Source organism: Taudactylus pleione, unplaced genomic scaffold (genome assembly GCF_031769625.1).
Source record: "Taudactylus pleione unplaced genomic scaffold, aTauple2 ptg000366l, whole genome shotgun sequence".
Classification (NCBI taxonomy): domain Eukaryota; kingdom Metazoa; phylum Chordata; class Amphibia; order Anura; family Myobatrachidae; genus Taudactylus; species Taudactylus pleione.
This window is the reverse complement of record NW_028284767.1, coordinates 7,123,082-7,149,992: the sequence shown is the minus strand read 5'-3', so window position 1 is coordinate 7,149,992 and position 26,911 is coordinate 7,123,082. Positions and strand designations below refer to the sequence as shown.

The 26,911-nt window shown below is 48.5% G+C and overlaps 1 long non-coding RNA gene across 1 annotated transcript in view; it reads left to right on the top strand.

Annotated features, from left to right (window-relative positions):
- The first annotated feature begins 9,569 nt into the window (after positions 1-9,569).
- The window catches only part of LOC148508458 (uncharacterized), a 48,509-nt gene continuing 31,167 nt past the window's right edge, over positions 9,570-26,911 (top strand). Inside the window, exon 1 of the long non-coding RNA XR_015869589.1 lies at positions 9,570-9,708. This is a non-coding gene — a long non-coding RNA (uncharacterized LOC148508458). The remainder of the gene's footprint in view (positions 9,709-26,911) is intronic.

The following is a 26,911-nucleotide window of genomic DNA, read 5'->3' as shown; positions in this document are numbered from 1 at the left end:
AACTTAGCACACAAGAGTGAAACGGAATGGGATTGAAATGCCGATGGCTGTTTAGCCACCGGTTCAAATCCCGACAGCGTCAGCACGACAATGGGGAAATCCTAAGTCACCTAACCCTCCCCTCTCCCCCCCTAACCCTAACCTTCCCTTAGGGGTGCCTAACCCTAAACTCCTGGGGTGGTGCCAAACCCTAACTCCCCCCCGCCTGGGGGGTGCCTAACTCTAACCCCCCAGCGGTGCTTAACTCTAACCCCCCCTTCCCCTAGCCTAACTCTAACCCTCACCAGGGAGTGCCTAAGTCTCCCTGGGGTTGCCCAAACCTAAACCCCCCCTGCAGCTAACTGCTAGGGATGGCCGGACTCACCTCAATCGGTCCGGCATCCTTCGGGACTCCGGCGTCGGGATTAAGTTAGGCGTCGGTATTTCAACGCCTATGTTCTGTCCCATGCCGGTCTTCTGGTGTGGGGATATAGACCGGTGGCATTTAGTCAGTCTATTAACTGCATCTCAATGAAAACATCATTATGACACCTGGTCAGGCTTAAAAGAATTGCCCAAAATTATGGACACCTCTGCCGTGACTCAATCTAATACAGTAAGCATGAATAGAATGGTGAAGAATCATTTTAATGGCAATGAAAAAATTAGCGTGTCACAATCCCTTTAAATACTGGGAGGAAAAAAGGCAATTTGGACTCCTTGTACAAACTAGCTTTGCTTTAATTAAGCCACCCACCCTCTAGTGTATATTCGGAAAGAGTGTTTAGCACAGCCTGGAACCTTGTGAGCCATCGGTGTAGAAGGCTACTTCCTAAAAATGTGGAAAAATTGTTGTTCAGAAAAATGAACTACAAATTCTCTGATGAATGCCTTTGCTGCCAAGTACAACAACAAAATACAGAGATTTCTGTAACGGTGGATTCCAGTGGACATGAGCTAATATTGTGTGATTATGATAATAACAACACTGATGAGAATGAGGATGATAATAACATTTTACAAGTGTAGACATGATTAACAACATTGTTAGCCACCTTAACCCCATTGGTAGCTTGTTTTGTGGGGGCCCAAACAAACCAAGCACTTCAGTCACAAAAGTGGCAGTCCCTGTTGCTGAAGTGCTTGGTTTGTTAAACTGTGCATGTCCTTTTTATTATACAACATAAGGGTGGGTGAGATGTCCCAAGGACAATTACATTGTGCACCACTTTGCATTAAGGGCTTTGCCAAGATTGTGTGTTTGACAGGCACTGTAATGTGAATTACTGTACTTAACTGGTGCGTTCATGTTCTTTTGCATTGTGCAATGCCAGATATCACAAGCTTCTCATCTAGGCATATAGGCCCCATTTCCTGCAAGTTCTCAGTAGATATAGACTAGTATCATTAAATCATACAATCATAGAATTATTAATTCTTTATTCAATTTGACTAGGCAGTTAATTTGCCTTAAATTCTGATTGGGATTTTGGATGCTTGTTTTTTTACAGTTTTTTACATGTCTCTAATTTGTTTTTCTTTATAGTTATATTCTGTAATCAATTAATCAATCAATTTGTCAATCAATCAATCATTTACCTGGCTTCCACTAATATTACATCCTCCATTTACATGTGCTGGCCTCGGATTTCTGATCTAGTTCTTGATTTATGCAAATATTCTATAGAATCGTACAGTTTATATTAAACTGCCATCCTGTCTGACACTGCAGAGCCACTATGTTTCCTAAATGTGCAATATTCTTTATTGACTGTCATGTGTTCAGTGCATCCGGAAAGTATTCACAGCGCATCACTTTTTCCACATTTTGTTATGTTACAGCCTTATTCCAAAATGGAATAAATTCATTTTTCTCCTCAAAATTCTACACCCAATACCCCATAATGACAACGTGTAAAGTTTTTTAGAGATTTTTGCAAATTTAATAAAAAAAACAACAACTAAGAAATCACATGTACATAAATATTCACAACCTTTGTTCAATACTTTGTTGTTGCACCTTTGGCAGCAATTATAGGCTCAAGTCTTTTTGAATATGATGCCACAAGATTGGCACACCTATCTTTGGGCAGTTTCACCCATTCCTCTTTGCAACACCTCTCAAGCTCCATCAGGTTGGTAGGGAAGCGTCAGTGCACAGGCATTTTCAGATCTCTCCAGATATGTTCAATCGGATTCAAATCTGGGCTCTCGCTGGGCCACTCAAGGACATTCACAGAATGTCTTTTGATATCTTGGCTGTGTGCTTAGGGTTGTTGTCCTGCTGAAAGATGAACCGTCGCCCCAGTCTGAGGTCAAGAGCGCTCTGGAGCAGGTTTTCATCCAGGATGTCCCTGTACATTGCTGCATTCATCTTTCCCTCTATCTTGACTAATCTCCCAGTTCCTGCCGCTGAACAACATCCCCACAGCGTGATGCTGCCACCACCATGCTTCACTGTAGGGATGGTATTGGCCTGGTGATGAGCGGTGCCTAGTTTCCTCCAAACATAACACCTGGCATTCATGCCAAAGAGTTCAATCTTTGTCTCATCAGACCAGAGAATTTTTCAGGTGCATTTTTGGCAAACTCCAGACGGGCTGCCATGTGCTTTTTACTAAAAAGTGGCTTCCGTCTGGCCACTGTACCATAGAGGCCTGATTGGTGGCATGCTGCAGAGATGGTTGTCCTTCTGGAAGATTCTCCTCTCTCCACAGAAGAATGCTGTAGCTCTGACAGAGTGACCATCGGGTTCTTGGTCACCTCCCTGACTTGGGCCCTTCTCCCCCGATCGCTCAGTTTAGACGGCTGGCCAACTCTAGGAAGAGTCCTGGTGGTTCCGAACTTCTTCCATTTACGAATGATTGAGGCCACTGTGCTCAATGGGACCTTCAAAGGAGCAGATATATTTCTGTACCATTCCCCAGATTTGTGTCTGGAGACAATCCTGTCTTGGAGGTCTACAGACAATTCCTTGGACTTCATGCTTGGTTTGTGCTCTGACATGCACTGTCAAGTGTGGGACCTTATATAGACAGGTGTATGCCTTTCATAATCATGTCCAATCAACTTAATTTATCACAGGTAGACTCCATTTAAGCTGTAGGAACATCTCAAGGATGATCAGTGGAAAGAGGATGCACCTGAGCTCAATTTTGAGCTTCATAGCAAAGGCTGTGAATACTTATTTACATGTGATTTCTTCGTTTTTTTATTTTTATTACATTTTCAAAAATCGCAAAAAAACTTTTTACACGTCATTATGGGGTATTGTGAGTAGAATTTTGAGGACAAAAATGAATTTATTCCATTTTGGAATAAGGCTGTAACATAGCAAAATGTGGAAAAAGTGACGCACTGTGAATACTTTCCGGATGCACTGTATGTGCCGCTGCTCTGTCTCCTACATTAAGATCATTCTCCCTTCCCCATTTACATTGCACTAAGAGCATTCTCCCCTCCACCAGTACATTACATTGTCCTCCAGTGGCGGCTCCAGAGGTAAAGCTGCAGCGCAGTCCAAAATTCAAATAAGGGAGTGAGCCTACCCAGCCATTTACATCACTGCATGTCACTGGAGTGACTGTACAGTATGTGTGACGTCACCCACTGCATGTGTGTGACTACAGTATGTATGACCCGTGCATGTGTGACTGTATGTGTGAGTACAGTATGTGTGACCCAGGGCTGTCTTAACAGCATTGCAGGCCCTGGACAAAGCAACGCACTAGGGCCCCTACCCACTCATTCACGGAAAAAATTTGTAAACAGTCAATAAAATTAAACCTTTAGATTTATTGGTATTTTCAACAAAATCAAATGTTTAAACATAAAAAAACATGATGTAAAGCAAGGATTACGGACTCCACCTCCCTCTTTTCCAGCTTGCAGTGCCGTTCCTGCTCTGCACTGCATCTGTGATTAACATATGGGGGCACCCCTGAGAGAGGAGGGCCTGGCAGACATGCCTCCTGTGCACACTCCACGTAGATGCCCCCTGGTCCATACCGGCCCTGCTCGAAGGCCCTAGTATCGTGGGGCCATGTGCAGCTGCCCACTGAGCCCATACATTAAGGTAGCCATGGTGTGACTTACTGCATGTGTAACTCTGCTTTTGTGTTCTCCATTGCAAGGATGACTACATATATGACTTTGCATATGTGAGCCTGTTTTTGAATATGTGTTAAATACATTTTTCTTTTTTGATGGAATTTGTCTGAAAGGCTCTTATTTACCACCTACTAGTGACTCTCTCTCACTGGGGGTGATTCAGAGGTGGACTCAGTTAGAGTAGCGGCTGAAACTTTGTAGCAGCCACTAATACATTTTTATGCCCAATGGCCGTCCTATTGAGATGTACACCAGCTGGGATGCGTATATATACGCCAATGTGCATAGAAAGATCTGCGCACCATCTGAGTCCTGGTGGCAAACATCAGGAACGCATGCACAGAGTTGCGTCCATCTCTAAATCACACCCACTATCACTGTCTTGTGAATTATGACTATGCTATCAATTTCAGACCATAGGGGCTTCCTTATTTTAAGTGCCCCAGGCCCCCCAAACCTTAATGCAGCTCTGCTCATAGCTTCGTCCTCCTCTGTCCAATCTCTGTCATTTTGCCGGGTCCTGGTTATATGTGAGCCCACTAATCTACCTCTTAAACTCTTTAAAGTATTTAATTTGAAAATAAATAAATGTCAACCAGAACTAGCGCTGCCAGCCTACGCTGGTAGTTGTGAAGTCAATGGACAAAGAATGTGGGGTCTGCCCTTATTTTGCTGCTACCAGTCAGGACTGGTGCATCTATAGCAAGGAGACACACAACGTGGAGTTCGTCTGCTGTAGTGCCCAAGCAGCCCTATGCTATAGTCCCTAGGGAGATCATGCAGATAAATGCTGAAAGCACTGGAGCTCCACAGAACACTTCTGACTATGGGCCGCGGCAGGGCTTAAAGTGGTCCTGGAGTAGTTGTAGAACTCATCTCCCCCGCCGTCTACTCCCCCCCTGCCACGCTAGTCTGACAGCCCAAAACAAGTGTGAAAACTGTTCTTTACACACACTATTGTGTATAGGAAAAGGCAAAGTGAATGGCGGGGGGGCCCGGGGACCGCCTAGGCCCCAGAAGCTTTTGGGGCTATGACAGTGTGAAATACATTTTAGATGCTTTTATTTTAGCACTCCTGCCATCAGCTGAGACTACAATGTTAGATCACTTAAAAAGAAAAAAACAAGTTCTATATCATCTGTGTTATTCTTGTGCCGTGCTTCTTTCATCTGCAACCACGCATTTCTGTGTACACTCAGCATAACGTGTACACCATAGGGGTTCTCAGGATATTTCTTTTTAGGCTGATTTATCAAATGACAAAAGGCCATTTAGCTGGAGAAACTGGGTGATTTCACAGATGAAAGGCCTGTTTTCCAGCTGCCTATAATGGAGATACTGTTGGCGATAACCCAGTTTGAAGAGCTCATTCACCCAAGTGGTTCCCTGTGACACTGGGCCTGATTCCGAGCCGCGCACAGCACTGATGTTCATGTAGTTGAGTGATATTTTGCTACTTTTCCTACACGAAAATTCCTAAAAACTCATATGGAGCATGCGTTACACGGAGTATACGCACAACGGCACTTGTGCGATCGAGATGTGTGGTATCTGAAATGTGTAAATCTTCAGGGTGTTCCTGAGCAGTGGCTAGTTACGCCAGCAAAAATGGGTACTGAGGGCCTGATTCAGACCCGGTCACAAGCACTGAGCGCTCGCAAACGGGTCGATGGTGGCCCACAGTGCATGCGCACGACGGAGCTGGCTCTGGGTCTCGCACCAAAGGGGGCGAGCTGTTGATGTTGAGTGACAGCTCGTCCCGTTTGGTGGGGGGGTGGCTGCCCAAACGGAGGTGATGCCATTTGGGGGCGGCCCCAATGACATCACGAGTGATGTCAGTGGAGAGCTTCCGGCTCTGTTAGAGCCGAAAGCTCTCTGGGGCTTGCGATGAAAGAGACCCTACCACAAGGGTCTCGTCGCAAGCCCGATGGTCGCGATGGTCTTGACCATCGTGACCATCATCATGGCCGCTATAGCTGTGGGTGGTCACAGGGGGTATTACTGCGTACACAGATGCAAACAGTGGGCATCTCAGTCCTTGCGCATTCGACAGTACAGATGTACACGAAGGAAGGAGTATGTAAGCCACAGATGGGTGACCGCCAATAGACCCTGCTGCGTGCGCTACTGCATCCAACTCTGACATCAGCCAGGCAGCGGAAGATTTGAAAGTTGAGATTCAAGCGAAAGCACTGCTTGTAATATTAATAAGAGAGGGACAGAATCACACATAGGAAGGGGCACACCTAGAAGCTGGATATTGGATGGGTACAGGATTCAAATATGGGGAGGACAACAGAGGCACATGTGTGGACAGGGCCAGAGTAACAATGGGGCGGATGGAGCTACAGTTCCAGGCCTCCACATAAACATAGGCCCAACACCACGGCAGCATGATGATGATCAGCAGTCCAGCTGGTGACACAGTCACCACAAATCATAAGTATTACAATTGTATTTCTAGTTTTTACACAAAATGATGCAATTTTTCTATTTTTATGTATTTAGGGAGACAGTGTGGCTAATAGTGTAAGGGGTGTACATGCCCACATGGTACTGTCCACACCCACAGTGCACTGGTTACAGCTCCTCCCCTTCTCAGTATAGGCCATTGAGCATTTGCAGCCTCATGCCCATGTGGCCATTAATCCTGCTTTATGTGTGGAGGGTGACAGAAGCACACATGAGGACCAGGACAGAGGCACACATAGAGAGGGGGACAGAGACATACATGGGGAGTGGGACAGAGGTACACATAGAGAGGGGGACAGAGACATACATGGGGAGTGGAACAGAGGCACACATAGAGAGGGCGACAGAGACATACATGAGGACCAGGACAGAGGCACACATAGAGAGGGGGACATAGACATACATGAGGACCAGGACAGAGGCACACATAGAGAGGGGGACAGAGACATACATGGGGAGTGGGACAGAGACACACATAGAGAGGGGGACAGAGACATACATGGGGAGTGGGACAGAGACACATATAGAGAGGGGGACAGAGACATACATGGGGAGTGGGACAGAGACACACATAGAGAGGGGGACAGAGACATACAAGAGGACCTAGACAGAGGCACACATAGAGAGGGGGACAGAGACATACATGGGGAGTGGGACAGAGACACACATAGAGAGGGGGACAGAGACATACATGAGGACCAGGACAGAGGCACACATAGAGAGGGGGACAGAGACATACATGGGGAGTGGGACAGAGGCACACATAGAGAGGGCAACAGAGACATACATGAGGACCAGGACAGAGGCACACATAGAGAGGGGGACATAGACATACATGAGGACCAGGACAGAGGCACACATAGAGAGGGGGACAGAGACATACATGGGGAGTGGGACAGAGACACACATTGAGAGGGGGACAGAGACATACATGGGGAGTGGGACAAAGACACATATAGAGAGGGGGACAGAGACATACATGGGGAGTGGGACAGAGACACATATAGAGAGGGGGACAGAGACATACATGATGACCAGGACAGAAGCACACATAGAGAGGGGGACAGAGACATACATGGGGAGTGGGACAGAGGTACTCATAACAAAGGGTAAAAAAAATCACATATGGAAAGGGAAACATAGGCACATGAAGGGGATGGGACAGAGGCACACATGAGGACTAAAGCAGGGGCAAACATAGGACAGAGGTATACTTGGGAAGTGCAGCAGAGGTACACATGGGGAGGGGACAAAGGTACAGATGGGGAGATATGTAGCAAAGGTGCACTCATAAAATTATAGATGGAAAGATAAAAACAAAGGAGATACATACAGATGTGTCCTCATACATCTAGCCTCAGTGCGCAATGTGGCGCAAGACACCTGGCGTGAGTGAGTCCTTGTGTCCCAAGCGAATATGCTTGAGTCTTTTTTGCCTGAAAAATGTGCCTTAGTCACATTGACTAGGACGCATCAGGAGACTGCACTGATTAATTTGGTATGTGACACTTGTGTGTGACCGAGTCTGTAAATGAAGCACAGTGGAACTTGGCGTGGAAAAAAGCAGCGGCTGCTGCACCATACCACTTAATTTATAGATTCAGACTCAGTCGCACACATATAGGGAATTGTCACATATCAAATTAATCAGCACAGTCTTCTGTCATTGCAACTAAGGTGCATTTTCGGGCAAAAAAGATGCAAAAAAAGCTGCTCGGCACAAGCAGAGTCACATCTCACCTGGCATGCTGACTGGGGCTGTTTGGTATGGCTGCAGCAACAATGTATGAGGAGAGAACACATCTGTACACACAGGGGAGGAGGAATAGAGATGCAGGCACAAACCCATGGAAAGACAGACAAACATGGAGGTCAAGAAGGAGTCAGGGGAGGGCTGGGCAGGTAGAGGTTAAGGCAGATGACAGATGGAACCATGTGTGGCCAGGCTAGGCTTGGAGCAGGTGCAGGCCTCTGAGCACCACTTCCTTTACTGGTCAGTCCTGTCAATGTTCACCGTACTGCACAATTACATCAGGTCTGACCTTACTAATTGCTAACCTCGTCGCACACAGTGAGTACACAAGCTGCGTATGCCGTCGCAGTGGCTAATTTATGCACGCCCATGTAACGGCGTTCAAACGGTCAGGCGCATCTGCGTTTTTCCGAACGCTCCCCTATCAACACCCCCAAATGCTGACCTGATGTCATTCACTCTGTGATGGCTTTGTATCTGTGTAGGTGAACGCAGTGCGATCGCAATGCTAACTCGCGCACTGAGATGCATATGCATGTGCAGTACGCTACAATTGGCCGTCTGCGTACGCTATCGCAATAGCAATCCATGCTGAATCAGGCCCAGAGTTAACAGATCCAAAGCATGTCAAATAAATTACATGACACCCGACTGATCTTCTGGTTCTTCCTTAGATATCCGGCGACTGTAGATGATGTAGCTACCATGTACAGAATGTAGCAATAGCATGGCTGGAAACATAATAAAGTTCATAGAGCCGTCAGTATAGTCTTTAGTCCTTATTGGATACATTTTCCCATATCTTCTTGTGTGGACATGTAACAAGTAATTAATGTGCAATTTCTATGTAAACATAGGACCTGTGAATATATGGTCATTACATAACCTTCTATCGCTATTTTAAGTGTTTATCTTAAGAGATTTTAGTTACAGGTATCAAAAGATATTTGACAGTCTGATGTATTTATGAAGAGTAAAACTAAAATAATCATGACAAATATTGAAGAATAATGAAACAAGTAAAAATACACTAATGTTCCATTGACTAAACATCTTTTACCAGTGCTTTCCAGCTTTAACAACATATTTGCAAGTTTTAGTTATTTTAATAGTATCGTTAGAGAAATATAACTTGTATTTCCAAATGTTACCATGTGGTGGCAGCATATTCCCATAAAAGGGCATTCACATCCTATGTAGCCAACAATTCATCATACTGTTCTGCAGTGCACCACAGCTGAGTGCTAACTGGATAAAAAATGGCCAGATTCTCTCCTTCCTTGATATTGGGGTATATTAAAATCCCAAAATAGACTTCAATGACAGCAAAGGTGCCATGGATGTCATGCTTTGCTCATACATGCAAGAGATCCTGAACCACCAGGTTATACTATGTAAGTACGGCTTTTATTTGTAAGTGTAACAGGTATGCTTAGAAAGGCACGTGATAATTAAGGTTGCTTTATTGTACTTCAGTATAGGCTTCAAAAGTTATACTGCCCCTAGGTGGATAATAGAGGAAAAGGCCTTGTATATTCAGTCTGCAAGGTTACCTGTGAGATGCTTCTCCAGCTGCTGTGTGATGTCACCTAGCCTGTTGCTTTGTTGGATTATTCCTGTTGTTTGTGTAGATTAGAGATCAACGTCAGTTATCATTCCCAATATTTAATGTAACTTCAAATGCTCTTGTATCATTCTGCAAATTAAATTATGGTTTTAACATTCTGGTAGTATAACTGCAGATGTAATAAATAGAATTGGATTGTTTTATATATTGCTGCAATACTATGTTATTTTTATGATTGGAAGTGTTGGTACTGTACATCCCACAGGATGAAGCAACAATGTAATAAAGTTCTTTTCCCATCTAATATTGCACATACAACATTCTCATTTTTGTACTGGCTAATAAATCCTTCCTAGTCACAGCAAGTGGAATTTTCCAGCAGTGACTACAGCAATAAGAAAAGGACATAAAGATAGGTAATAAGTTTCTCAGAGTAAATGTTTTCTTTTTCTGATAAGTTATTTTTCGGAGTGCTAAAGCATTCATATACAAAATGTATAGATGGTTAGATATATATTATATTTTATAACGTAATAAAACCTCTAAAGTGCAGTAAAGTACTAGGTACACTGAGCAAAGAGGATCTGAGTTCCTGAAATGTACTGTACATTCATATAGATCGATGCAGTAAAGTGTGGATGGAATCTGTTTGCCCAGATAGTAAGTATAAGCCTTGGAGAGAGATAAAGTGGATGGAGATAAAGAACCAACCAATCCGCTCCTGACTGTCACTTTATAGGCTGTGTTTGTAAAATGGCAGCTAGGACCTCCTAGAGTTAGAGTAATCCAGATAGAAGCTGCAATTTTGCAACATGGCAAAACCACACAAGGCAACACATGTAAAATGCGTGGACAGATTTGGAGTGTTCGGTTACATACTCATAGCCAGTGGTAGATCCACCTGTGGCGGGTGATACTGTGCTAGTTTCACAGGAAGGTGAATACAGCGTCAGTGCTTGTCAATCTACTGATCCATGTGATAAGTTCTGTTTTTATACAGCAGTCATTAGAAGTACTGCGACCATGATCCCTCTAGTGGGCATACTGCAACCATGATCTCTCTAGTGGGCATACTGCGGCCATGATCCCTCCAGTGGGCATACTGCAACCATGATCCCTCCAGTGGGCATACTGCGACCATGATCCCTCTAGTGGGCATACTGCGGCCATGATCCCTCTAGTGGGCATACTGCGGCCATGATCTCTCTAGTGGGCATACTGCGACCATGATCCCTCTAGTGGGCATACTGCATCCATGATCCCTCTAGTGGGCATACTGCGGCCATGATCCCTCTAGTGGGCATACTGCGGCCATGATCCCTCTAGTGGGCATACTGCGACCATGATCCCTCTAGTGGGCATACTGCGGCCATGATCCCTCTAGTGGGCATACTGCAGCCATGATCCCCCTAGTGGGCATACTGCGGACATGATCCCTCTAGTGGGCATACTGCGGCCATGATCCATCTAGTGGGCATACTGCAGCCATACTGCGGCCATGATCCCTCTAGTGGGCATACTGCGACCATGATCCTTCTAGTGGGCATACTGCGACCATGATCCCTCTAGTGGGCACACTGCAGCCATACTGCGGCCATGATCCCTATAGTGGGCATACTGCAACCATGATCCCTCTAGTGGGCACACTGCAGCCATACTGCGGCCATGATCCCTCTAGTGGGCATACTGCGACCATGATCCCTCTAGTGGGCATACTGCGACCATGATCCCTCTAGTGGGCACACTGCAGCCATACTGCGGCCATGATCCCTATAGTGGGCATACTGCAACCATGATCCCTCTAGTGGGCACACTGCAGCCATACTGCGGCCATGATCCCTCTAGTGGGCATACTGCGACCATGATCCCTCTAGTGGGCATACTGCGACCATGATCCCTCTAGTGGGCATACTGCGGCCATGATCCCTCCAGTGGGCATACTGCGGCCATGATCCCTCCAGTGGGCATACTGCGACCATGATCCCTCCAGTGCGCATACTGCGGCCATGATCCCTCCAGTGGGCATACTGCGGCCATGATCCCTCCAGTGCGCATACTGCGGCCATGATCCCTCCAGTGGGCAGACTGCGGCCATGATCCCTCCAGTGGGCATATCGCGGCCATGATCCCACTAGTGGGCATACCGCGGCCATGATTCCTCTAGTGGGCATACCGCGAATATGATCCCTCTAGTGGGCATACTGCGGCCATGATCTCTCTAGTGGGCATACTGCGACCATGATCCCTCTAGTGGGCATACTGCGGCCATCATCCCTCTAGTGGGCATACTGCGGCCATGATCCCTCTAGTGGGCATACTGCGACCATGATCCCTCTAGTGGGCATACTGCGGACATGATCCCTCTAGTGGGCATACTGCGACCATGATCCCTCTAGTGGGCATACTGCGGCCATGATCCCCCTAGTGGGCATATTGCGGCCATGATCCCCCCAGTGGGCATACTGCGGCCATGATCCCTCCAGTGGGCATACTTCGGCCATGATCCCTCTAGTGGGCATACTGCGGCCATGATCCCACTAGTGGGCATACTGCGGCCATGATCCCTCTAGTGGGCATACTGCGGCCATGATCCCTCCAGTGGGCATACTGCGGACATGATCCCTCCAGTGGGCATACTGCGACCATGATCCCTCCAGTGGGCATACTGCGGCCATGATCCCTCCAGTGGGCATACTGCGACCATGATCCCTCCAGTGGGCATACTGCGACCATGATCCCTCCAGTGGGCATACTGCGGCCATGATCCCTCTAGTGGGCATACTGCGGCCATGATCCCACTAGTGGGCATACTGCGACCATGATCCCTCTAGTGGGCATACTGCGACCATGATCCCTCTAGTGTGCATACTGCGACCATGATCCCTCTAGTGGGCATACTGCGGCCATGATCCCTCTAGTGGGCATACTGCGACCATGATCCCTCTAGTGGGCATACTGCGGCCATGATCCCTCTAGTGGGCATACTGCGACCATGATCCCTCTAGTGGGCATACTGCGGCCATGATCCCTCTAGTGGGCATACTGCGACCATGATCCCTCTAGTGGGCATACTACGACCATGATCCCTCTAGTGGGCATACTGCGGCCATGATCCCACTAGTGGGCATTACAACAATTGCTGTGAGCATAGTTACTGTGCTGTCATAAGAATTAGTAAATCACAGCTGTACAACCACAAGCAGATGCCCTTATTGTACAATACCATTGGCATTTGGTTTTCATTAAACATTTTCTACAATTTAGTAGTTTTCCTAATTAACATATGACATAAAGTTGGATCTGAAGCGTGTTGTGTGCTCTCGGGCTTACACTGGTGCAGTATCTTTGTTTGTAGTGCCATGTAGCGTGATGACATGATGGCATTGATGATTGGGCAGTCAGCACTGAGCAGGGTTCTGCCAGTGCTTATTTGTTGTGCTGTGAATGCTGATGGAGGATAATAATATCATCCCGATCAGCCCTCAGGCACATTGGTAGCAGGACCAGGGTTAGAACATCTTAGCTGAAGTATAAGCCACAATAAGTTTTACTCCCATAGTCTTAGATGTCCTGTATATTTTCAGACTTGTATGTCTCATGTGCTGTTATAATACACTGGATGTCATATTATAGCTCACTGACAGTTTAAGCCTTATAAATATAAAACTTAGAAATTTATTTACTATAGGGTAGATTTTTATTATTATTGGCCTTTTTTCCTACAGAATTTAAACAGCCAATAGCATTAGGTGCCAAATCAGGTGTGTGTTTTGCCTTTAATAGTATTGCTGCTTTAAATTCTGTGGAAAACAAAGCTGATAATTAGCGCCTGTGAAAATCTGCTGTTTAGTAAATAAACCACTAAAGCTGGCCACACACTAGACCAACTTTCATCCAACCATCCAACTAGTTGATTGGTTGGAATGAAAATCTGGTAAGGAATGGGAGTAACTGATGTTCAGCAATTTGCTCCTAAATGCCAGAAAACAGATGAAAATGATCTTTCAGACAAGTTTGTTAAATGTTTGATCTAAACAATTTGTTCAAACAACAGTTTTTGTCCATTTTCCGGCGTTTGGGAGCAAAGTGCTGATTGTCATTTGCTTTCATACCTTACCAGATTTTCATTCCAACCAATCAACTAGTTGACTGATTGGATGTAAGTTGGTCTAGTGTGTGGCCAGCTTGAGTCTCTGGCCCTCATTCAGAGGCGGTCGCTAGAAGCGAGCGCTCTCTGTATGAGGGCGTCTGCTTCACTTTTCAAGTGCGGCCTCCTGGTCGCTTACTAAGCTTTAGTGACCGGTCAGGTTGATGGTCGCGATGGTCAAGACCATCGCAACCATCAGGGCTTGCGACGAGACCCTAAGGATGGGTCTCGGCAACCGCAAGCCCCAGAGAGCTTCCTGCTCTGATCGAGCAGGAAGCTCCCCACTGACATCACTGCTGATGTCAGTGTGGCCGCCCACAAAACGGCAGGGGTTACGTCAGGGGTTACGTTTGTAGCCACCCCCCCGCCCCGTCTACAAAACGGGGCGAGCTATCGATCAACATCGACAGCCGCCCCTTTTGTAGTGAGCTCCAGAGCGAGAGAAATTCTCTCTCGCTCCGGGGCTTGCGCAGGCACAGGGCAGCCATCGTCACATTTGATAATTGGCCATCTGAGTAGCTCTATGGTTATGCAGAATGACCGCCTGAATCAGCCATCGGTACCACTTTATCTGTATATGGGATTGCCAACACAGGCTACGACGTGCCCCGAAAACGGCTGGGAAATGCCATTACCTCCTCCAAATGGTCCCTGACTGTTAGTCACTTTGCAAAGTAACCCTCATTGTGAGCGGCATCACAGAAAGTACCTTGGCACGTGCGCAGTGCAACCATGACGCATGTGTAGTCAACCGACAATCAATGGCGTAAATATCATAATAGGGTACATCTCTGAATCAGGCCCTTAGTTACAGCTAAAGGGTGAGAATGGGGTTTGTGCATGGGGCCAGAGTTTAGTGAAGGCGTTTTCACAGATCTGTGGGCTATAGGTAATTACACCAGTGTCCAGGCAGATCTCTCATACATAGGGTCTCATTCAGACCCGCTCGCAAACGCCGTTGCGCTCGCAAGCGGGTCGATGTAGAGGCCCTGCGCACGTGTATCGGCCGCACTGTGCGTGCGCAAGCCCCGGAGCGAGAGATAAATTCTCTCGCTCCAGGGCTTACTACAAAAGGGGCGGCTGTCGATGGTGATCAACAGCTCACACTGTTTTGTAGGCAGGGCGGGGGGGTGGCTTGCCAGACGGAGGCGTTCCCGACGGAACGCCTGCCGTTTGGGGGCGGCCCCACTGACATCACGAGACATCTAATAGAGTCGAAAGCTCACTGGGGCTTGCGGCAGACGAGACCCTACCACAAGAGTCTCGTCGCAAGCCCCGATGGTCGCGATGGTCTTGACCATCACGACCATCAACCTGGCCGCTCGCTAAAGCTGTGGGTGGTCACCCACAGCCTAGCGAGCGGCCAGGAGGCCGGGTCAGAAAATAGATGCGGCCCCCTCATTCAGAGCAAGCGCTCGCATGTTGCGAGTGCCTCTGAATGAGGTCCAGAGTATAGGGCTGATGCAGTGCGCCCTGATAGTGATGACAGCTACTAAACAGACAGCAGAGCTGCGTACATCATATGGGTGTATATATATGTTCCCACTATGGCCCTGACTGTGTGGAGTTTGTATATTCTCCCTGTGCTTGTGTGGGTTTCCTCCAGGTGCTCCGGTTTCCTCCAATTCTCCAAACATATACTGGTAGGTTAATTGGGTCCCAACAAAAACTTAACCCTAGTGTAGTGAGTATGTGCGTGTACATGTGGAAGGGAATATAGATTGTAAGCTCCACTGGGGCAGGGACTGATGTGAATGGCCAAATATTCTCTGTAAATCGCTGCGGAATATATATGCGCTATATAAATAACTGGTAATAAATAATAATAAATAATATACGTATTTAAGGCCTGATTCAGAGATGGACGCTAATGCAATTTTCACATACAGATCGAGCGATTGTCTGCCATTGCGCATGTGTATGCATGGCAGTGCGCGTGCGCGAAGGCAGCTCTGCGATCACACAGGCCACGGAGACCTATCGCAGAGTGATTGACAGGAAGTGAGTATTCATAAATTAGCCACTGCAATTGCATATGCAGCTCTTCGATGTTTGCGATATTTACACAGGTCTGCGTCGTCGCACACAGGTAAAAAGGCAGCAGTGGGCGTCTTTATGCTTTGCGTTCCGTACAAAATCGCAGCTGCGATCGCATTAGCGTCCATCTCTTAGTCAGGCCCTTAGTTCCATGAGCAATGCAGGTAAAAATACAGCCGACTAGTGTTCAACTGTTCATAGGAACTTTGCACAGCTCCTATACAATATTTACATGCAGATAAAAGGGGAAACCGCTGGGAGAGACATCCTTCGTAGTCCAAATACTTGAGAATTTAGGGGGAGATTATCAAAGCTTGGAGAGAGATAAAGTGGAGAGAGATAAACACAGCCTGTAAAATGACAGTTAGGAGCTGATTGGTTGGTACCAGTGGCGTCACAAGGGGGGTGCGGGCCGCCGAGGCGTGACACCAAGGTTCAGGGTCCCTCTCAGTGACAGGAGCCGGGTGCTGCACTGTAGCATTAAGTCCAGTGCTCGTCTCCTGTGACAGTGAGGGAGCTGGCACTGCCCGCACCTCCTGCACCCCCCACCACCCCATTGATAAGTTTAACCACGGGCTGGGGACCATGTTCGGGCCGCAAGGCCACGCCCCCTCTATTAGGCCGTGACCCTTCCCCGAGGCCACACCCCATTTCCTGCACACATGGCATCCCTCCCTGCACCAGGTGTCATCACGGGGAGGGACGCCACTGGTTGGTACTTTATCTCTTTCCAAGCTTTGCTACATCACCCCCATAGTTTGTAGCAAACATTTATTAACTACTTTAATTAGAAATAGGACAAAACTAAAAGGCTGGTTGTCACAAAAGGCTTAGAAGAATAAATATTGCAAAGTATCCGCTTCCTAAAATACTGTAACTTTTGCCAACTATATCAGTTTGGTCTGGATACTGGAACCTTCTTTGTGGACCTGCAGAGAATTTCTTTATTTCACTTTTTTTTTGTGGGTGGGGGGAGGGGGTTAGGGGACTGGATTAAGCACAACATCCTATACAGAAGAAATCACTGGGGAGGTATGCAATGACCTTGGTTTTAGAGTTTAAGAGCTAATACCCTGCTATCATACTCAACACAATCTTGGGATCAAAGGGTACAAATCACTGGATAGATATTTAAAAAGTTGAAATCTCTCTTTACCTACTAATGATCTCCCCCTTGTTCTAGTCCATTCCAGGTGTAACACACCCCACAAACAGTGCAACTCTCATAAGCTGGTAAAAGATGAGATCACATCATTATTATTTCATCGCTGATCTCCCTGTTGATCTCAATTATACTAAATCCTTGTTTCCCCCCACAGGGTCTGTATGTATTTTGCAGCTGACCTGTTCATCATGTGTGCAGCTCTATACGCAAACAAAACCTTTCCTTACATCCCTTTCAATTGCTATGTTCTGCTGTTTCAACCCCAGGCACTGCATCTCTAGCATTTATCATATTATTGTTGAAAGCTCATTTAATTATCTTACAGAATATACACAAGGACGGCCAGGAGACTTGGGAAATCCATTAGAGTAGCATTCGCTGAGCATTTTTCAGTTAATTCATTCCTGCTCCATAAGTCTGTTGGTTGTTAAACTGCAGAATAAGATTCTAACAGAGACAGTACAGATGTTCCAGCATGCTCTGCTAAATCCAGCATACTATCCCGGCCACATGTTGAAGATGCAATGTTGGGATAGGTACACCTCTTCACATTTGGTGACAATGTAATTGAATTTTCAACTCTCTTCAGAAATAATAGGTGGAGAAGGCCTGAATGGCCCTGGTTCCTGACTCTCCCTACACATGTGATGGATGGGAGCCTGCAGGAATGCTGGTGTAGTCGGGCACTTATTGTGCACCATTCACTCTCACTTTCAGGCCGCCAATGAAGCAACAGTCCTGGAAAGCAGGTTGGACGCGGACGGTGCAGGGCGAAAATACTGATTACGGACCCTGTAAAGAAAGGCAGATGCGCTCTGGGCCTGATTCAAAGATGTATGTTCATCCATTGACAGAGTGGAGGAATGGCTAGTTACCGTTCCCAGACCATTTGCAAACTATTTATTTAGCAGTAGAGAAAGCTAAGGCTGGGTACACACTTGTACTACCGTCATTCTGGCCGATGGTCGGAGCAATTTACCTTCGCCCCGGACCATGCAAGATTGACCGTACACCGCATGCGATAGCGTGTGATTGGCCATGCAATACGGCCAATCACACGTCATTGCATACGACCCGTAGAAGCCTGCAGTCAGGCATACACTCTGCCTTGACCCATAAGGAAGTAATTTTATTGATCCAGAGGTATGTCATTTTGGAACTTATTTCTCATTGTTTATTTGGAAATCCGGATTCCATTTTTTACAAGGGTTTCTCTGGCTGCCTCTTGGAGAATTAAAATTTTTTATGTCTCATTCAATATATTTTATTGCCATGTATATTTTGGAGATTTTTAATCTACATGCGGGACTTTTTTTTGTGGGAATAAACCTGTTTGGATCTATATACTGAAGTTTCTTTGAGATGATTATATATGGGACATGGGCCCTGATTCAGAGCCGGACGCTCTGACAGAGCGCTCGCTCTGAATCAGGGCTGGCCTTCTTGTTTTTTAGAGCGGCCTCCCGGCCGCTCACATAGCTGTGGGTGACCACCCACAGCTATAGTGAGCGGCCAGGAAGACCATCACGACCATTTTCAGAAATGGGGGGGAAAAGTATCATTACGGGGCTGTCTAAAGGGTTCTGTAAGAAATCGCCACATTTTTACCCAAAAATAGGGATTTTGTAAATATTTCCCCATTTCTCAAAATGGAGAAAAGTTTTTTCCATTTTTACCTGAAAAATCGTCAATAAATTATCGTAGAGAATGTCGCGGGTGCGAGAATTGAATCTGGGCCATTGTTTCTTTCTTTTGCCACATACATCACGTTGAGGGAAGATACTGCTTGGTTTGCGTCCAGAACAAACTTATATGAAGATACACTACTGACCCAAGAGATGTTCATTCCTGTACCTACTGTATAAGTATATTTATTTGTATAAGCGCCTGTTGGTGCATCCCCTATTTCGCTTTTCTATTTTACTCTTGTTGTTGTGGATGTGGTGACATGTATTTAGAATTAGGGGTTCCACTGGGCTGCTCTGCGCAATTCGTTGCAAACTCATTACACCTCTCTGTTTTATTACACTGCACGATATGCCCTATTTGTCATTCCAGTACGGCATATCGGGACAATATTGTGCAAGTGTGTACCCATCCTTAGTTTCTTATTATAATAATAATAATAATAATAATAAATAACAATAATCATATGTACTGAATCACAACAAGCCCAAATCATCAGAGATGAAGAGCGAGAGACAGTAATAAATATGTGGAGAATGCAGCATGTTACTTCCTCTCTTTCATGCAATGAGAGTGCTGCAGCTGAACAGGGCAGGAATGAATATACTACAGAAGCGTCGGGTGTGTGTGGTGCATGGTGCAACCGCAGCCCTATAGATCCAACTGAGCGGGCCTGGTAAGGCAACATGAAGAATAGGCTTCTCTGTATGAAACAGATAGCAAGAGTTCAACTGATGCGATCCCACAGGAAGAACATGGCCGCAACAAATGCTTAGAACTCACAGGATGCCTACCCAAATACCTCCTGTCTGAGCCTGCTTGTTTCACACAGTGGGCCTGATTCAGACCCGCGAGCGCTGAGCTCTCGCAAGCGGGTCGATGGTGCCCTAGTGCGCATGCGCACGACGGAGGGAGCTCCCATGGGAACGCCTACCGTCTGGGTCCGACCCCACTGACATCACTAGTGATGTCAGTGGGAGTGCTTTTGGCTCTGGTAGAGCCAAAAGCACTCCTGGGCTTGCGGCAGCGAGACCCTACCGCAGGGTCTCGTCACAAGCCCGATGGTCGCGATGGTCTTGACCATCGCGACCATCTTTTTGGCCGCTCGCATAAGCTGTGGGTGGTCACCCACAGCTATGCGAGCGGCCAGGAGGCCGCTCCAGTTTTAGGTAGGAGGGCCCTGATTCAGAGCGAGCGATCTGCTAGAAACCTGTGGCCGAATTGGAGGCTTCCCTAAGGGGTGTGACTCCCCTTACACATGCCAAAGAAGTCTGCGTCCCTCCAGGACTGGCCCGAGACAATTTTTTTTGGTAAGTGGATATAGATTTTGGCGCCCCTCAGTGGACCTTCATCTCAGCTCACTCATTCCCCCCCATGGAGCCCCTCACAGCCCAGCACCCCTCATCACAGCCCCTCACAGCACCCCTCACCACAGTCCCAGTCATCACAGCCCCTTTCATCACAGCCCCTCTCATCCCCCTCATCACAGCCCCTGTCATCACAGCCCCCTCATCACAGTCCCCCTCATCACAGCCCCTTTCATCCCCCTCATCATCAGCCCCTCACAGCACCCCTCACCACAGTCCCAGTCATCACAGCCCCTCTCATCCCCCTCATCACAGCCCCCCTCATCACAGCCCCTTTCATCCCCCTCATCAGCCCCTGTCATCACAGCATCCCTCATTACAGTCCCCCTCATCACAGCCCCTTTCATCCCCCTCATCATCAGCCCCTCTCATCACAGTCCCCCTCATCACAGCCCCTTCATCCCCCTCATCACAGCCCCCCTTATCATAGCCCTTTTCATCCTCCTCATCACAGCTCCTCTCACTCCCCTCATCACAGCTCCCATATCTCCTCCATCACAGCCCCTCATATGCCCTCATCACATCCCCATATCCCCTCATCACAGCCCCTCAAATCCTCTCTTCACAGCCCCTGTCACTCCCATCATCACAGCCCATCATATCCCCTCATCACAGCCCCATATCCCCCTCTTCACAGCCCCTCCATCACAGCCCCATCATGTCCCCTTTTCACAGCCCCCCTCATCATAGCCCCTCTCACTCCCCTAATCACAGCCCCTTTCATCCCCTCATCACAGCCCCCCTCATAACAGCCCCTCATATCCCCTCATCACAGCCCCTCATATCCCCTCTTCACAGCCCTTCATATCCCCTCTTCACAGCCCCTCTCACTCACCTCATCACAGCCCCTTATATCCCCTCCATCACAGCCCCATATCCCCTCCATCACATCCCCATATCCCTTCATCACAGCCCCTCAAATCCCCTCTTCACAGCCCCTGTCACTCCCCTCATCACAGCCCATCATATCCCCTCATCACAGCCCCATATCCCCCTCATCACATCCCCTCAAATCCCCTCATCACAGCCCCTTATGTCCCCTCCATCACAGTCCCCATATCCCCTCCATCACAGCCCCCATATCCGCTCCATCACAGCCCCTCATATCCCCATATCACAGCCCCCCTCATCACAGCCCCTCTCACTCCCCTAATCACAGCCCCTCATATCCCCTCATCACATCCCCACAGCCCCTCTCACTCCCCTCATCACAGCCCCTATTATACCCCTCATCACAGCCCCCCTCATTACAGCCTCTTTCATCCCCCTCATCACAGCCCCTCATATCCCCTCATCACATCCCCATATCCCCCTCATCACAGCCCCTCAAATCCCCTCTTTACAGCCCCTGTCACTCCCCTCATCACAGCACCTTATATCCCCTCCATCACAGCCCCCATATCCCCTCCATCACAGCCCCCGTATCCCCTCCATCACAGGCCCCATATCCCCTCCATCACAACCCCTCATATCCCCTCCATCACAGCCCCCATATTCCCTCCATCATAGGCCCCATATCCCCTCCATCACAGCCCACATATCCCCTCCATCACAGGCCCCATATCCCCTCCATCACAACCCCTCATATCCCCTCCATCACAGCCCCCATATTCCCTCCATCACAGGCCCCATATCCCCTCCATCACAGCCCCTCATATCCCCTCATCACAGCCCCATATCCCCCTCATCACAGCCCCTCAAATCCCCTCTTCACAGCCCCTCCATCACAGCCCCTCTCACTCCCCTCATCACAGACCCTTATATCCCCTTAATCACAGCCTCCATATCCCCTCATCACATCCCCACAGCCCCCCTCATCAGTCCCCCTCATCACAGCCCCTCTCACTCCCCTTATCACAGCCTCTTTTATCCCCCTCATCACAGCCCCTCATATCCCCTCATCACATCCCCATATCCCCCTCATCACAGCCCCTCAAATCCCCTCTTTACAGCCCCTGTCACTCCCCTCATCACAGCACCTTATATCCCCTCATCACAGCCCCATATCCCCCTCATCACATCCCCTCAAATCCCCTCTTCACAGCCCCTCCATCACAGCCCCCCTTATCATAGCCCTTTTCATCCTCCTCATCACAGCTCCTCTCACTCCCCTCATCACAGCTCCCATATCTCCTCCATCACAGCCCCTCATATCCCCTCATCACATCCCCATATCCCCCTCATCACAGCCCCTCAAATCCTCTCTTCACAGCCCCTGTCACTCCCGTCATCACAGCCCATCATATCCCCTCATCACAGCCCCATATCCCCCTCATCACATCCCCTCAAATCCCCTCTTCACAGCCCCTCCATCACAGCCCCATCATGTCCCCTTTTCACAGCCCCCCTCATCATAGCCCCTCTCACTCCCCTAATCACAGCCCCTTTCATCCCCTCATCACAGCCCCCCTCATAACAGCCCCTCATATCCCCTCATCACAGCCCCTCATATCCCCTCTTCACAGCCCTTCATATCCCCTCTTCACAGCCCCTCTCACTCACCTCATCACAGCCCCTTATATCCCCTCCATCACAGCCCCATATCCCCTCCATCACATCCCCATATCCCTTCATCACAGCCCCTCAAATCCCCTCTTCACAGCCCCTGTCACTCCCCTCATCACAGCCCATCATATCCCCTCATCACAGCCCCATATCCCCCTCATCACATCCCCTCAAATCCCCTCATCACAGCCCCTTATGTCCCCTCCATCACAGTCCCCATATCCCCTCCATCACAGCCCCCATATCCGCTCCATCACAGCCCCTCATATCCCCATATCACAGCCCCCCTCATCACAGCCCCTCTCACTCCCCTAATCACAGCCCCTCATATCCCCTCATCACATCCCCACAGCCCCTCTCACTCCCCTCATCACAGCCCCTATTATACCCCTCATCACAGCCCCCCTCATTACAGCCTCTTTCATCCCCCTCATCACAGCCCCTCATATCCCCTCATCACATCCCCATATCCCCCTCATCACAGCCCCTCAAATCCCCTCTTTACAGCCCCTGTCACTCCCCTCATCACAGCACCTTATATCCCCTCCATCACAGCCCCCATATCCCCTCCATCACAGCCCCCGTATCCCCTCCATCACAGGCCCCATATCCCCTCCATCACAACCCCTCATATCCCCTCCATCACAGCCCCCATATTCCCTCCATCATAGGCCCCATATCCCCTCCATCACAGCCCACATATCCCCTCCATCACAGGCCCCATATCCCCTCCATCACAACCCCTCATATCCCCTCCATCACAGCCCCCATATTCCCTCCATCACAGGCCCCATATCCCCTCCATCACAGCCCCTCATATCCCCTCATCACAGCCCCATATCCCCCTCATCACAGCCCCTCAAATCCCCTCTTCACAGCCCCTCCATCACAGCCCCTCTCACTCCCCTCATCACAGACCCTTATATCCCCTTAATCACAGCCCCCATATCCCCTCATCACATCCCCACAGCCCCCCTCATCAGTCCCCCTCATCACAGCCCCTCTCACTCCCCTTATCACAGCCTCTTTTATCCCCCTCATCACAGCCCCTCATATCCCCTCATCACATCCCCATATCCCCCTCATCACAGCCCCTCAAATCCCCTCTTTACAGCCCCTGTCACTCCCCTCATCACAGCACCTTATATCCCCTCCATCACAGCCCCCATATCCCCTCCATCACAGCCCCCATATCCCCTCCATCACAGGCCCCATATCCCCTCCATCACAACCCCTCATATCCCCTCCATCACAGCCCCCATATTCCCTCCATCATAGGCCCCATATCCCCTCCATCACAGCCCACATATCCCCTCCATCACAGGCCCCATATCCCCTCCATCACAACCCCTCATATCCCCTCCATCACAGCCCCCATATTCCCTCCATCACAGGCCCCATATCCCCTCCATCACAGCCCCTCATATCCCCTCATCACAGCCCCATATCCCCCTCATCACAGCCCCTCAAATCCCCTCTTCACAGCCCCTCCATCACAGCCCCTCTCACTCCCCTCATCACAGACCCTTATATCCCCTTAATCACAGCCCCCATATCCCCTCATCACATCCCCACAGCCCCCCTCATCAGTCCCCCTCATCACAGCCCCTCTCACTCCCCTTATCACAGCCTCTTTTATCCCCCTCATCACAGCCCCTCATATCCCCTCATCACATCCCCAAATGCCCCTCATAACAGACCCTCCATCACAGACCCTCATATCCCCTCACACCGATCATCACAGCCCCTTATATCCCATCCATCACAGCCCCCATATCTCCTCCATCACAGCCCCCATATCACCTCCATCACAGACCCCATATCCCCTGCGTCACAGCCCCTCATATCCCCTCATCACAGACCCCATATTCCCTGCGTCACAGCCCTTCCATCAAATCCCCTCTTCACAGCCCCTCTCACTTCCCTCATCAAAGCCCCATACAGGCAATAAATGGCGGGACGAATAATCGTGTGACAAATAGTATCCTTTGATCTGACATGAACATGTAATAACAACACAGGTGTTATAACTATTTCAAGGAATGGAATGGAGATGATTGGGAAAAGTCAAGCCTACAATGTTACTCTTTGACACAAGGTGCTGCTGTTTCCTTTTACTGTTCCTCCCAGGCTATGGTTGAAGCACTGAATTCACAGTGATTTGTCCAGTGTGACAGAGAATCCTACTGGCTAGTCTCAACTGAAATCTCAGTAGCAATCAAACAAAAGAGTAGCTTTGAATTACCAGCACTATGTATTTTGTCCACAGACTGCTGTTGTGGTTAAAGTCTATACCGGACAGAGTGTTATTCAGGTGACCTGTGTTCCTGCTTATGACAACTATGGGGGATGTGGTGATCACAAGCAGAAGGGTCTTACCCGAGTCCACCGACAGTCACGGTATGGCTCCTTTCCGCAGCTTCACGGGACGGCCGGATGCCGGTCTTCCCAGCAGTTGCCTGGACCACCGCTACCCAGCGGGTCTCAGGGCTGCTTCGCCCACTTCTGCAGGTCTCCTGCCACAGGGATAGTGCTGCTGTGCTGTTGTTTCGGGTGCAAGCGGCTCTGTCTCCCGTGTCTTTGATTCGGCTGCATACACGTCACTCACTGCTGATGCGGAAGGTACAGGCTTCACGATGAGCTGCTGCACACAACGGCCAATGCTTCACACAAACTCTCCTTCCCAGCACTCCTCGCTGATACACTCCATACTGTATCTGCGCCCTTCCCAGCCTATGCAGGAGCTGAATCACCCCTTCTGCAGATCCAGGGTAGCATTCTATATCTGGGCTGCCCGTCCTTAGGGCACCCAATCAGCTGCAGGCAACAAGCAAGGCAGCTGGCAATATTGTATTACCTGAAAGCCACGATAACCCTTGGTATTCCTGAGAAAGTAAAAAGGCTGTGTTATCCCCTTTTCAGTCTTGGGGTATGCACTAGGGACAGGAGGTAACATTAGTCCTTCCCAGGATTGAGGGGTTACAATCAGCCACCATGTGGTCCCGCAGCCGGCCAAAAGTTTAGAGGAAGAGGCCAGGAAATCTCTGTCAGCCGGTGTAAATCCTGACTTCTTCCCTCCCACGCAACGGCGGCGACACTCCTCCGTTTCGGGAAACAGAGGGCATCGCCGCCCCCTCCCCGACCACAAATGGCAGCAGACTATCAATCACTGACAGTCTGCTGACAGTCTGTGAGCGTGTTAGCAGGACCCACTCTGCACAGTCGCAGAATGGGTCCTGTGCAGATTCCCGAACATTGGGAATCTGTGTTTAGCAGTGCACGAATCAGGCCCTCTGTGTTCATCTCTACGTGCTTCAATTACACCAACTCACTTGTTTCAATTGGAACTCGTACGTCAGTTGTGTGTCAATCCAGTATCTGCTTTTCAGTTATTGCATTCAGCTTTTGCTTTTACCATAACTCTGCTCTGTATTATTCCTGCATATGTTCATGTACATCATCTGATTCCTATATTAATGACACTTATCAGATCAACTACACGATTTCCACTTCTCTGCTTTTTGCCTCATTATTCCAGTGCCTCATACCTCAATGTTTCATTATGGATATTATGAAGTCAGTGCATCTCTGTAGCTAAAGGCTTATATAGAACATCCTGCCATTACACTCATTTAAGATCTATGGGCCTGATTCAGAGCCGGACGCTGTTTGCGGACGGTCATTCCAAAAAAAGGGCCGGCTATTTAAATTGAGCGCTCGCTTTTTGCGGTTTGTTGACGCCTCTATGTCTGAACGAGCGAACGAAAAATGCGCTCACTATTTTGTAAAGACGCCCCTTTGCCGTTTGCAACACACGTCATCTCCGGTATTTATTAGATTAATCGGGTACATCAAAAGGCATCTGAACTGCTCGCAGTGCTTGTGGTAGGTTTTTCTTACCGGTATCACTGCGAGCAGTTCAGGCTAAAAGACAACCAAGTGACGTGGTCGATGACGCTCCTTTACTAATTATGCACTCCCATTAAACGCCCTTTTGACCGTTTGGCACACCTGCATTCGGATCTCCACACCCCCGTTTTCAAGCACCTTCCCCTATTACCACCCACAAACGGTACATTCTGTCAGTCACATTAGCAACCCCTCGCTATTTTGTGAGCGCACG